The sequence below is a fragment of the Palaemon carinicauda genome, chromosome 37 (assembly GCF_036898095.1).
Source record: "Palaemon carinicauda isolate YSFRI2023 chromosome 37, ASM3689809v2, whole genome shotgun sequence".
Classification (NCBI taxonomy): Eukaryota; Metazoa; Arthropoda; class Malacostraca; order Decapoda; family Palaemonidae; genus Palaemon; species Palaemon carinicauda.
Window position 1 is genome coordinate 70,106,479 of NC_090761.1, and position 12,019 is coordinate 70,118,497.

General features: G+C 37.0%; 1 long non-coding RNA gene across 1 annotated transcript in view; it reads left to right on the forward strand.

Annotated features, from left to right (window-relative positions):
* Window positions 1–6,852: 6,852 nt before the first annotated feature.
* LOC137629185 (uncharacterized) overlaps window positions 6,853–12,019 on the forward strand; it is a 48,987-nt gene continuing 43,820 nt past the window's right edge. The window contains exon 1 of the long non-coding RNA XR_011041476.1: window positions 6,853–6,954. This is a non-coding gene — a long non-coding RNA (uncharacterized lncRNA). The remainder of the gene's footprint in view (window positions 6,955–12,019) is intronic.

Genomic DNA, 12,019 nt, shown 5'->3' on the forward strand with positions numbered 1-12,019 from the left:
CGAAAAACTAGTTTTGCACCACATCTTGCTACTTTATTCATCAAGTTTAATCTTTCAAAACTTGGTCAGTTTGTATTCCATATAGGTAAACCAGCAATAGCCTAATTTCATGTTATTGTTAAAATGCAAAGTTATATTTTTCTTAGACATAACTATGGCATTACACTGTATAATTAAAATAAAAGATAACAAGGATAGAATTCTTATGCATTGCTTGTTTTAAAGCAAATAATCAAAACCACATTCTCACTAATGATATCACTAAAGTCTCTAGTATTTCTCATATGCAATCTCTAACTGCAATTATGAAATCCCCTTTTGCTGTCAAGAGATGGAAAAGAATTCTAGCCTTACAGTGATGGCTGCGATATGCTTACAATAATTATAGTGTGCTTGAGAGAGAGTGTTTAAGTGTGTGAGGACCTTCCGTGTGCCGATCAATGTTTATAGAAGAAAGAGAAGTCTATGTTTCAGAGACGTTTCATTTTAGAGTTTAAATGAGTTGATAAAAAGAAGATCAAACGTGACGAATTTCAAAGACATGAGTTCACTGTCAACCTTGCATGCCTAGAAAATTAAATCAGCTGATTTTTATATGTGTATTGTACCCTGTTTATGAACCTCTAATCACACCTGGCCCCCAAAATCCTTGAGATTAAGTGACTGTTTAATGGAGAAACGGAGGACATTCATTTGAGTACAGCTGTATTGTAACAGTTGCCCAACTCCATGTGAATATTCTGTGAAATTACTTAATATCTAAGTTGTAAGATTGTACAGGTTTTTTAGGCATGTTTGCTTTACATATCTTTCTACGGTTCTTTTACTTTAAAAGCCAAAATCATATTGAGCTTCACTGTTTGAAGAGAAAAGTTAGTTTCATTCCCTTAATTAAGGAGCTATTTTTGTTAATGAATAATTTATTTATGTAGGAAAAATCTATAATGTAAATGTAGTTGCAAGTGATTCTCTAAGGATGGCACTAATTACGGTATAATGTTAAAATGCTTTTGGCCATAGTTTTTCCAGCTGTATGGCTGGGATCTGAAAGCTTTCAGCTATTTTATGATTGGAATACAGTACAGCAATATATTGATTTTTCTAAACTAAGTAATGCTGGTAACATTTTTAATGCATTTTCAAGTTTATCAATGAGTAGGTGACGTTTTGCACACAATGCGTTAGTTAAGAATTCCTATAAGTGTAAACTTGAATAGTTTCACCTTTTGATAAAGTCCTTGATTTACTCTTAATTCTATCAGTTATTGGTGAACATCATTGAAAAAAATATTTATGATGGGCCTTCTAATTTTGTGATATAACATTGAATTACAAATTACAAATATCAATAAGTTGATCAAAGTGCTATGTTTTGAGAATCACCTATAACTATTTAAAGTGGGAAATCCCCTGTTTTGAAGTCTCTGTAACTGTGGTCTTTTGAAATTGGCCATCAAGTATGTCTCTCATTGTCAATGTAGACTTTGCTTTTGCACACAAGAAAGCTTAATCATTGTATGGAAATAAACCCAATTAGAAGGGGAAAGCATACAGCTAACTATGCATTCCCCTTTTGCCTCACTTCAAGCCTCGAAATGTTATGAAAATTTCTGGAGACCGACTTTTCCTTGCCACCATTCCCACAATTCTCTGTGATTCCTTCAGCACCAAATAATACGTATTAAGAAATTGTGTACCGCTTCTGTGTAAGAGGTTGAAACAGGTCAAAGTGGACTGTTCCCGGCGATTGGAGATCTCTCCACATAGCTGCGTAAGGTCTGAGTACATAACAATTAACTAAGGATCGCGTGCTTCTTCCCCGTAATGTGCAAATACAGTAATGTACAGCATTTTTTGTGATCTTCTTCACATCAAAAGTGACTTGACTGGTTTCAGTGATGTGTTTCTAGCTTTTTTTTTTTCAAAGACTGTTCAACAGTTGTCTTACCTGGGTGGTATGAAAGTTTTCATTAGGCATACTCTAGTAAACGGCTTTCCCCTCGTCAAGAAAGTTTATGCTGACAAGTAGGAAGGAGCGCAGCATAAGCGTACCCCTTTATCTATGAAATAAACCCGGGAGACTTAGGCCTGTCCTTATACCAAAGTAACTCTCACTAATATTTTGAAATGGAAAAGAAACTGATCGTGTGTCATGGATGACTAGATGTTGCCTAATGAGTTATACTTGTTTGTTCCTATCCTTTTTTCCTATGTCCTCCCACGCCCCAAGTATAGACATCCCCATCCTCTTCTTCCTGTGAGTCCTAAGTAAATAATCGTTATGAAAGGGGTCTTGACAACAGAAAGCAATCTTACCTGGTCATAATCACTGAAATTCATCTTTTATTCAAGCATTTATATCTTTAAATAATATATTATTAAGCATTTCAACATTTCATGACAAGAGAAATGAAATGAATTTTCATTCGATAAGGTGATTATTGATGATTATTGTATTTTAACTTAATTTAGTATGATTGTAATATAAAACCAAATTAAACATTATTCTGTAACTGAAGCATAATACAACATAATCATAAACATAATACAGCCACCTAGGCATAAGCATAATATGACCATCCTAGCATATTTTTGTTTTCTCTCTTCAAAAGAGAGAATCACCATATAAGTGATACATGGCTAAACTATTTCTCTTTTATTATTAATTTCTGAACTGAAATCTGTGACGCCAAGATCATGAAAGTGGTAGAATGCCGTTTCTGTTGATAAGATATCCCCAAAGATGGACAAGCTATTTTACCATTGCTACAATATCTGTGGCTGGTGTAGAAAGAAAAGTAAAAATATATAAAAAAAAAAAACAAAATAAAAGCATCATTTGTGTATAAATATATTTGTTTACCTGCTCCCTGAATGTAAATAGGGCTTTGTTCACACTAAACAGTATTTCATATGTTCAATAAAGCGTGAGGTTCTAATAAAAAAAGAAAAAAGATGAATTGTTTGATTAAATTCCTTATTTGCATTTTTAGGTCTTTATTTGAAAGGATTTAGTTTTGGTTTATTGGTTAGAAATAACCCTAATAAATGAATGCAATAGGAATTGAATAAAAATCACTGATGTTGATCCATTCCACAAAATTATTATATCAGAATGTAAGATGATAGACATTTTGAGAAGAAACTGTTGGCTAAATTTCATAGTAAAAAATGATTGCCATTTTGAATTATGATAAAAAGGTGTATGTTCAATGTTTATCCATTTTACTCATATTGGAGTAGTTTCCATTTGAGTTATATACAGCATTGCATTCCTGTAACTAATAACTTACTTTTGTGTTAAAAAATAAATCTTGTTGGCATATTGAAGTACATGTGAAAACATTTATATGGGAAAAATATGAATCTGTTTTGGGAAGATTTATGCATTATCTACTTCATAAAATCCAAATATTATTATGATTATGATTAGTATAAATGGAAACATTGGTAATTTGATATCGCCTTCCTTTCATTTTATTTTTTGTGACAGTCTCATGAAGGTTGAAATTATTGTTTTGGGTGGAATATTAACAAGTAACCTAGAAACTTGTATAAACATAAACACAGTACAGTAGCCTACATCCCTTTCCCCTACAATATTGTTTATATTCTTTACATTTTTATCACTAGTTTTACTTTTTTGTATTTGAAGTTATAAGTTTGGATAAGCATTTCTTTTTCATTTCATATTCAGGCGCCTTTTCCGAGATCTGTAATTTCAATTATGATTTTGTACGTAACCATCTGCTGCTTTTACTTAGTAACTGCATTACTCAAGCATGAAGAAGAATAGCAAAGTACTTTTAACTCGCATTAATAGTCTCCTGTTAATGAAAGAAAATTATCTATGGAAATGTCCTCTAGCCTATTTCTTGGATTTTAGGATTATAGCCAGTTCCTAAATGGAAATTTGGTACATTTAAAACTTTAATCCCAATTTGGGATTTTATACGAGATACGTTAGGTAATTTATTGATAAGAATGAGGAGAGTACTGTACTACTCTTTCACTTTGTGCATATGAGCTATGAGAGTGTTTGCCACTTATGTCTATTCCCAGTTTTTACCAGTAGATATGTTCAGATTAGAACTAGCTACCATGTGTGTACAAAAGGTTTATGATGAGTATGATGATTTTAAGGCTTTTATATATTAAATCACAAAATACCAAGGTTATATTAGGGAAAAGAAGTGTGTATCTTCTATTTGTGTTTCCCAACCATATAGGAAACAATATGTTAACCTGGTTTAAGTTAAGATGGAATTAATATCTGTGTTGTCTATAAATTATGGAACTCCTTAAGCTAGGTCAGGTGGTTGGGCCCAGGAGGACAAAGGCACCAGTCAGGAAGGACCAAGTACTGTATACTCGATTTGATTAGGGTAGGCTGCAATGCATCCGATAATGACCCAGCATACTAGGTTATCTTAGATTAAATAATGTTAAATTAGACTGCAATACTTGCCTGTCCTATTTTTGAGATAAGGACAATGTGAACTATGGTATGTTAGGTTAGGCTAAAGTGCATCTCTGTATTTTCCTCCAGATAAGGACCCAATTTACTGGCTTATGGCAGATAAGGTTAGGCTACACAGCATGCCTGTATTTTCTAGGATTTCTAGTCCTCTAGGCCAGGTTAGGCTAGAACACACTCCTATTAACTATCTTATATTTTCATTATTAAGCATAAACTTGTATGATTGTTGCTAATGACACAAATGAACTAAGCATTTTTCCAACTAGTTATTTTATGATTAGTGCATATCTATCCTTCCAGAATAATGTCATACAATCGTTTATAGGTTTCCTTTCATCCAAAAACCATGGTTTCCCATTGGGGTCCACCTAAATTGTTATATATAGAGAGGTGGGGAAACACTAAAACGAGGGATTTCTTTCAATAATATTAGTCAGAAATACAAATACATCAAACATGAACATAAAAAGGAGTTTATATCAAGTGGCTTACTTTTCAAGGATCCATTATATAAAAAGTATTGGGAATATGAATAACCGTATGGTGGCAGGGAAAAAAAAAAAACGAAAATATCGCAATCACAAACAAATGAGGAGCCGTTACAGAGATACCATCCGTCTGTTATTAATACTATCACTGTTAGTCAAGAAGCGTTGCAAGTGTCCCATATGTTGGTTGATAAAGTGCCCGCAAACATCTTTAGTAGAGTGAGCGGTTAGGAACTGGGAAGAAAATTATTTTATGATTATTATTACTATCTAAGCTACAACCCTAGATGGAAAAGCAAGATGCTAGAAGCCCAAGGGCTCCAATAGGAAAAAAATATCCCAGTGAGGAAAGGAAATAAGGAAATAAATGACGAGAACAAATTAACAATAAATCATACTAAAAATGAAATTTTTTGTCTTTGTTGCAAGTGCAGAGAGGCGGATGTTGCAACAGAGCATTTAAGTAACTGCAGATATTAAAGAAATAGAAAATAGAAGCACAGAATTAAGGAAATTGCATTTTCCAGACAATGAAGTTACCCAATATATTAATTAGACAGGTTATGGAAGCTATGCTGCTTGTGGGAAATAACAAATAAGCTTGTGTAGGAAGTAACAAATAAGCTTGTGTAGGAACTAACAAATAAGCTTGTATAGGAAGTAACAAATAAGCTTGTGTAGGAAGTAAAAATAAGCTTGTGTAGGAAGTAACAAATAAGCTTGTGTAGGAAGTAACAAATAAGCTTGTGTGGGAAATAACAAATAAGCTTGTGTAGGAAGTAACAAATAAGCTTGTGTAGAGAGTAACAAATAAGCTTGTGTAGGAAGTAACAAATAAACTTGTGTAGGAAGTAGAAAATAAGCTTGTGTGGGAAGTAACAAATAAGCTTGTGTAGGAAGTAACAAATAAGCTTGTGTAGAAAGTAACAAATAAGCTTGTGTAGGAAGTAAAAAATAAGCTTGTGTAGGAAGTAAAAAATAACAATAGTGTTGTTACGTGAGTGAAACCTGGAACCTGGAAGGTAACCTATAGTTGATATAGTCCAGTCAAACAAAGAGGAAGGAATTCGGATTGAAAGACATCTGGAACAGGCCTCAATTTTTGGTCCAAAATTATGCTTCATTTTATAGATCAATACAGTACAAAGTTTTTAAGGAATGTTTGACCAAAATTGCACATACACCTTGTTTGGAATTATAAGCAGAAGTATACTAAATTTTCTTCCAAATTATATTTAAACCACAAAACTGGGATTTTATTCAAAAGAACTTTAGTAAAATTACTATGTTTGATATTAATTAGCAATTATGTTTTTGACAAAATATAAATTTGGATTTTATGCAATTCGTGCTCAATTTCGTTGAAGCAATGCAAGGCATTTATTAGAGATAAATATTCTTTTGTTTTCATTCTAGACATATTTAATTCTTATTATAATAACTCGTTAAAAATCAAGTTGAAAATCCTAGCAACTTGTAAGCCTATCTACTGGCCTATGAAATAATTATTGTCTATACTTTGAAATGTTCAATATTAAATCACACACACACACACACACACACACATATATATATATATATATATATATATATATATATATATATATATATATAATAAATACATACATATATACATACATACATGCCATAAAATATATATTAGTAATTTTCCATTTCACTTTAAAATAAAACATTTTAAACATTTATTTATTTAGGTTTAATCGGGAATATAGAAATAAAAAAAGGATATCTTATACCCAATATTGAGAAAAATACAAAATAATATAAAAAAAAGATTCATTGAAAATCAACTAGATTATCAGAAGCGCCGTTGCAAAGGTTGTACCTCAGCTGCACGTGTGTTACTGTCATCTGTCCTGTCACTGAAGTGAGGCCTCCATTTTTTAGTCCAGTAGTCTCGCCTATATCAATTTTATATAACTTATAGTTATTAAGGGTCATTTATAAGACGCCAATTTATTGAAGGTAAGTGTTATATGTATGCATAAATAGTTTACTGGAATTTAGGTATTTGTTATTGTCAAAGGTGACTAATTTCCTACAAAGGGTGTCTAACTTGGTATAGTGTGGATTTTTTTTTTTTTTTTGTCATAATCCTTGGTTAGTAAAACCTTTATTTCCGCATTTTTCATGTCTTGAAGAATATATACAGGGAAAATTTGAAGACTTCACCCTTAAGAAATCTAATTAAAAGTGCAAAACTGACTATGGATAGTCAGGAAGAAAGTGGGTAAATATTTACAATAACACCAACACCGTTTTTCATAATCCTTAGTAAAACTATTTTTTTTTCCTCATTTTTTTATGCTTTTAAGAATATATACAGGGAAAATTTGAAGATTTCACACGTAGGAAGTCATTAAAAGTGCAAAAATTACAGGAAGAAATAGGGAGAATATTGACAATAACACCAACACCGGCCTCATATACCAAGATAAGCGTTTTCTTATCCGCTCTATTCTCTTAGGGAATCATTTACTAATATGTTCCATTAGTATTAGAACCTGTCTGTTGTTTGAACTTTCGTTCCTGAAAAAAATATTTCCCAAAGGAAAATAACCAAACTTCGGACATAGTGTCCTAATCTTAAGCCAAATGTCTGACATTGTATGGAGCCATGAATCTGAGGTTATGGACTGCAGTCTGATGGGCTCAGATGTGGTAGAGGAAGTGATTAATGAAAGGTAATATTGGGATGCATGTATGATAGCGGCCATTTGTTTGTATTATTATGTCTAACTTAGAATACGGCAGGGTAATGGGGGTAACGACCCCTGTTAGGTAAGTAGGTAAGGACACGGCTTGTAGGTTAGGTTAAGGGGGAAAGTTTAACTTAGTTGATGTCCATTTTTAATCATCGCATGAGGAACTGGCCGCTAATATACAAAGGCTCCGTAATATTTTCCATGGCGCATAGTCTTTTCAGTTTCAACAAACACCTGATTTCGGTTATTAAGATATATTTTTCCTATCATATACAGTGTGCTTTGAATAAGTTTTATATTTTTAACTCTCACAAATGAGTAGTTTTAGAGATACAAAACACCATTAAACGAATTTTGACGTAGGAAAAATCTATTTTTCAATATTAAACTTAGCCGGTGATTATATAAGCTGCAACTCTGTTGCTCGACAGAAAACTCTACGTTCAAAATACGCCAGCGATCGCTATGCAGGTAGGGGGTGTACATCAACAGCGCCATCTGTCGAGCAGGTACTCAGTACTCAATGTAAACACAGAACCAATTTTCTCTCTGTCGGGCTACTAATTCGCTGTTACTAACTGGATTTGTTTTCACAACTATTTGGTGAAGTACACTATTCTAGTTTTGAGCTTTCGCTATGCAGGTGTTTTATCTTCATCTCAAAACTTGAACTCGTTTTGGATAGATTTAATTATGGTGACAAAGAGAGTATGGACTCTCTTTCACTTTTAAATGGCCGACCCTTCCCTTAGACGGAAGTGTGTTTAGGTTTTTAGTATTTTGCTTAACACGTTATAGATCTATATATTTTATATCTCTCCGCCTTTATTAGGCCTCTTCGATTAACTTTCCATTTATTATAAACATATAAAAATAAATTTTTATGTTTTGTTTATATGCGACCTTTCCTGATAGTAGGCGGTCCTAACTTGGAACCGAAGTTAATCAACGTTGAGCCCGTTATATCGTATTTAGCCTTTAAAGAATTTAAAACTTTTTAAATTTAATGTTTTATGAAAGAATTTCTTTGATAGTCTTCGTACTGTTTTCAAAGATGAACTAACGTTTAGTTTTTTAGACTACGCAGTTGTTGACGTTCAGGACGTTCAACATGCGCTCTATCGTTACGATAGAGAGAGAGTGTATCACGGTTTCACTTTGCAGTAAGAGTAAATCGATTCTGACGTTTTGTTCATTCTTTCTTAGCTTAAATGTTTTAAATTCTAAATTAAAGGAACTTTTTATTTGGAAAACCTTTCAGTTTTTTTTTTCCTTTAGTCAAATAACATGTTTTTTTGACGATATATAATTGGGCTCTTTTCTTAGGTGCGAAATCAAGAGAGAAAGAGAGAGAGAGATAGAGACGGAGGGAGAGAGAGGAGAGAAAACGTTCCGTTCAAGCGGGTAACGTTGTTCTCGTGTTACTCTCGTCCCTAGTCGCTGTACGGGGAAGAAGGTAAAACGTTTCTAGGGTTTTATTCTTGTCCCCAGGCTATGTGCGGTGAGAGATTGTAAACGTAGTTTATTTGAACTAGTGTTTAGTCTCTTTCCCAGCCACTGAATTTTTTATCTTTATATATGTTTTCTGTTTTTTGCTAGTATTAATGAGCTGCATTATACGACTGATTTCGCAATTACTACCTTTTAATGAAGGGTAGAATTGCGTGTTTCAGGTAGAAATCAGTAAAAGTTTCGATTTCAGTGAAATAAGTGCAAAACAGAAAATCGATAAAGTGATATGCTCAAAGTGTTACAGTGTTGCGTCCGAGGGTTCGTCTGTTCGTGCCTGTAGTTCACCTAGTCCGGGACCTCTTGCAAGCTCCCAAGCCGAGGGGAGAAGTAATGTCAAACGACTTATGGGTTCGAGAGGCCTTGATCAACGAACAGACGTTTTTTCCCTCCGTGGTTTCGGGCGTATCTACCCAAGATCGCCCCACCCACACAAAGACGAGAGAGCCCATTTATTTCTCGTCTGCGGAAGAGGTTTCTCGTAAGAAACCATGGACCAAGGTCTCGCGGCTTATTAAGCGCAAGTCGGTCCCTTCCGCGCAAGTCCAACGGCCCAGTTGTAGCCACTGGGTCAGTTCGGACTCGCTGCAGTCTTCCGACGACTGCTCACCTCCTAAGAGAGGCAAAGCGGTACCGCATCAGGCAGTCACACCGTCTGTTGCCGCACCTGCTCCTGTAGACCCTAAGTGGTCTTTGCTGCAGACCATGCAGTCTCAGTTAACGTCATTGATGCGGGACTTTCGTGCGGAGAAGGTTGACACTGCACCAACCTCTAGCCTACAACCAACCACGGTTGTGCGTCCTGTGGACGCTGAGGCGACCTTCTGCCGCACTCCAGCTGAGAGAGTCCCGCCACCCATGCGTTCCAGTGTACCCTGCCAGCCGCATGTTGACGTTCAGTAACGCACGGAACCTTCCGTTGACGTTCGAGAGGTACAACAACAGTCTAAGTTGTTTTGTTTTGACGCGGTGCGTCAACCTCCGCATTCTAGAGTTGTTTTGACTGCTCAGTCTAGACAGTCAAAGCAGTCTCGAGTGGACACTGTATGTCCTCACGCACCTGTTGTGGTTGACAGTTCAGTTGTTGACAGTTCACAGACTGTCAAGCAGTTACATGACGTTGCCTTCTGGTCTGCTACTAATGCACCAGTGAGAGACTCACTGAGGTAACCTAGCTTTTATCGGACAAGGTTCCTGTAGATGAGGAAGTTGCTGTTCTCCCTCCTACTGATATTCCCTTGAGGACTCTGTCATTTGGAGAGGAGCCTTAAGCTGCTTAGCCTCCTATGGACTTTAATTAAATCATGATGATTTTTTAAGGATCTTCGTCCGTATCTTGTAACTGCTGCTCCTCGTTCGCTTAAACGTCAGAACTTACACTAGGCCTAGCTACTTCGAAGCCGTTGTTTTTAAGCTAGTGCTCTCACGCTCTCCTAGAGAGCGTTACGTTGGCTAGGCGACTGGTTTTTGCACCAGGAGGAGTTTTAGGGATACAGCCTTTGATTTCCCTTCTTTTAAACTGGCTTATAGAGCGAGAGTCTGATAGGACACGAGAGAAGTTCTCGGCTTGGGAGTTCATGCCTCTGCCCAGATAGACTTCTCAATTCTGGTAGACTCGCCCTGGCGCCTAGCCAGGAGACGCTCCAAGTTGTTTACAGGTCAACTTCTCAACTTTTGTCGAGCCTTTGAAGTTTTGCTGTACTATTATGTCACACATAACAAGGCTTTCAGGGATGGTAAATGGTTCCGCCTCAGTCGCTAACCCCGTCTGTTGCCACACCTGCTCCCGTAGACCCTAAATGGGCTTTGCTGCAAGACATGCAGTCCAAGCTTGCGTCCTTGATAGAGGACTTAAATGCGGAGAAGAACCTTCTGGCCAACAACCTTCCAACCGGTCGGTTGTGCGCCCTGTTGACGCTGAGGTAACCTACTCGCGTCTGCCAGTTGAGGTGGTTCCTCCTTCTGGCCAACAACCTTCCAACCGGTTGGTTGTGCGCCCTGTTGACGCTGAGGTAACCTACTCGCGTCTGCCAGTTGAGGTGGTTCCTCCTTCTGGCCAACAACCTTCCAACCGGTCGGTTGTGCGCCCTGTTGACGCTGAGGTAACCTACTCGCGTCTGCCAGTTGAGGTGGTTCCTCCACCGATGCGACCCAGTGTGGGTTGCCAGTCGCACGTTGACGTTAAGCGACGCTCGGAGGTGGTTGTTGACGTTCAGGACGTTCAACAACCAGCAGAGGTGACTTGTTGTGACGCAGTGCGTCAACCTCAGCAACCCGGTAGGGTGTTGACTGCACAACCCAGACAGTCTAGACAGTTTCGGGTTGACGCTGTACTTCCTCGCGCACCCATGGTTGTTGACAGTTCACAGACTGTGCAGCAGTTCCATGATATTGCGTCCGGCTCCGTCACGCATCCACCAGTGCGACCGGATTCAGCGAGTCAGACGTTGCCCACTCCGTTGCCGTTTCCTCATCAGTTTCGGATGAGGAACCCTCTGATGAGGACGTTGCTGAACAAGACGATCAGCCCCCAGCCCTGCTATCCATCCAGAAGATGCTGAAGAAGGAACGCTGCCCAGTCAGGCTGTGGATGAGTCTGGTAGGGACACTGTCATCCGTGGATCAATTTGTGTCACTAGGAAAACTACACCTCCGTCCTCTTCTATACCATCTAGCTTTTCACTGGAAAAAGGACAAGACGCTAGAAGCGGTCTCGATCCCGGTTTCCGGAAAGATAAAGTCTTGTCTGACTTGGTGAAAGGACTATATCAACCTTAGAGAGGGTCTTCCCCTGACTGTTCAGACTCCCAACCACG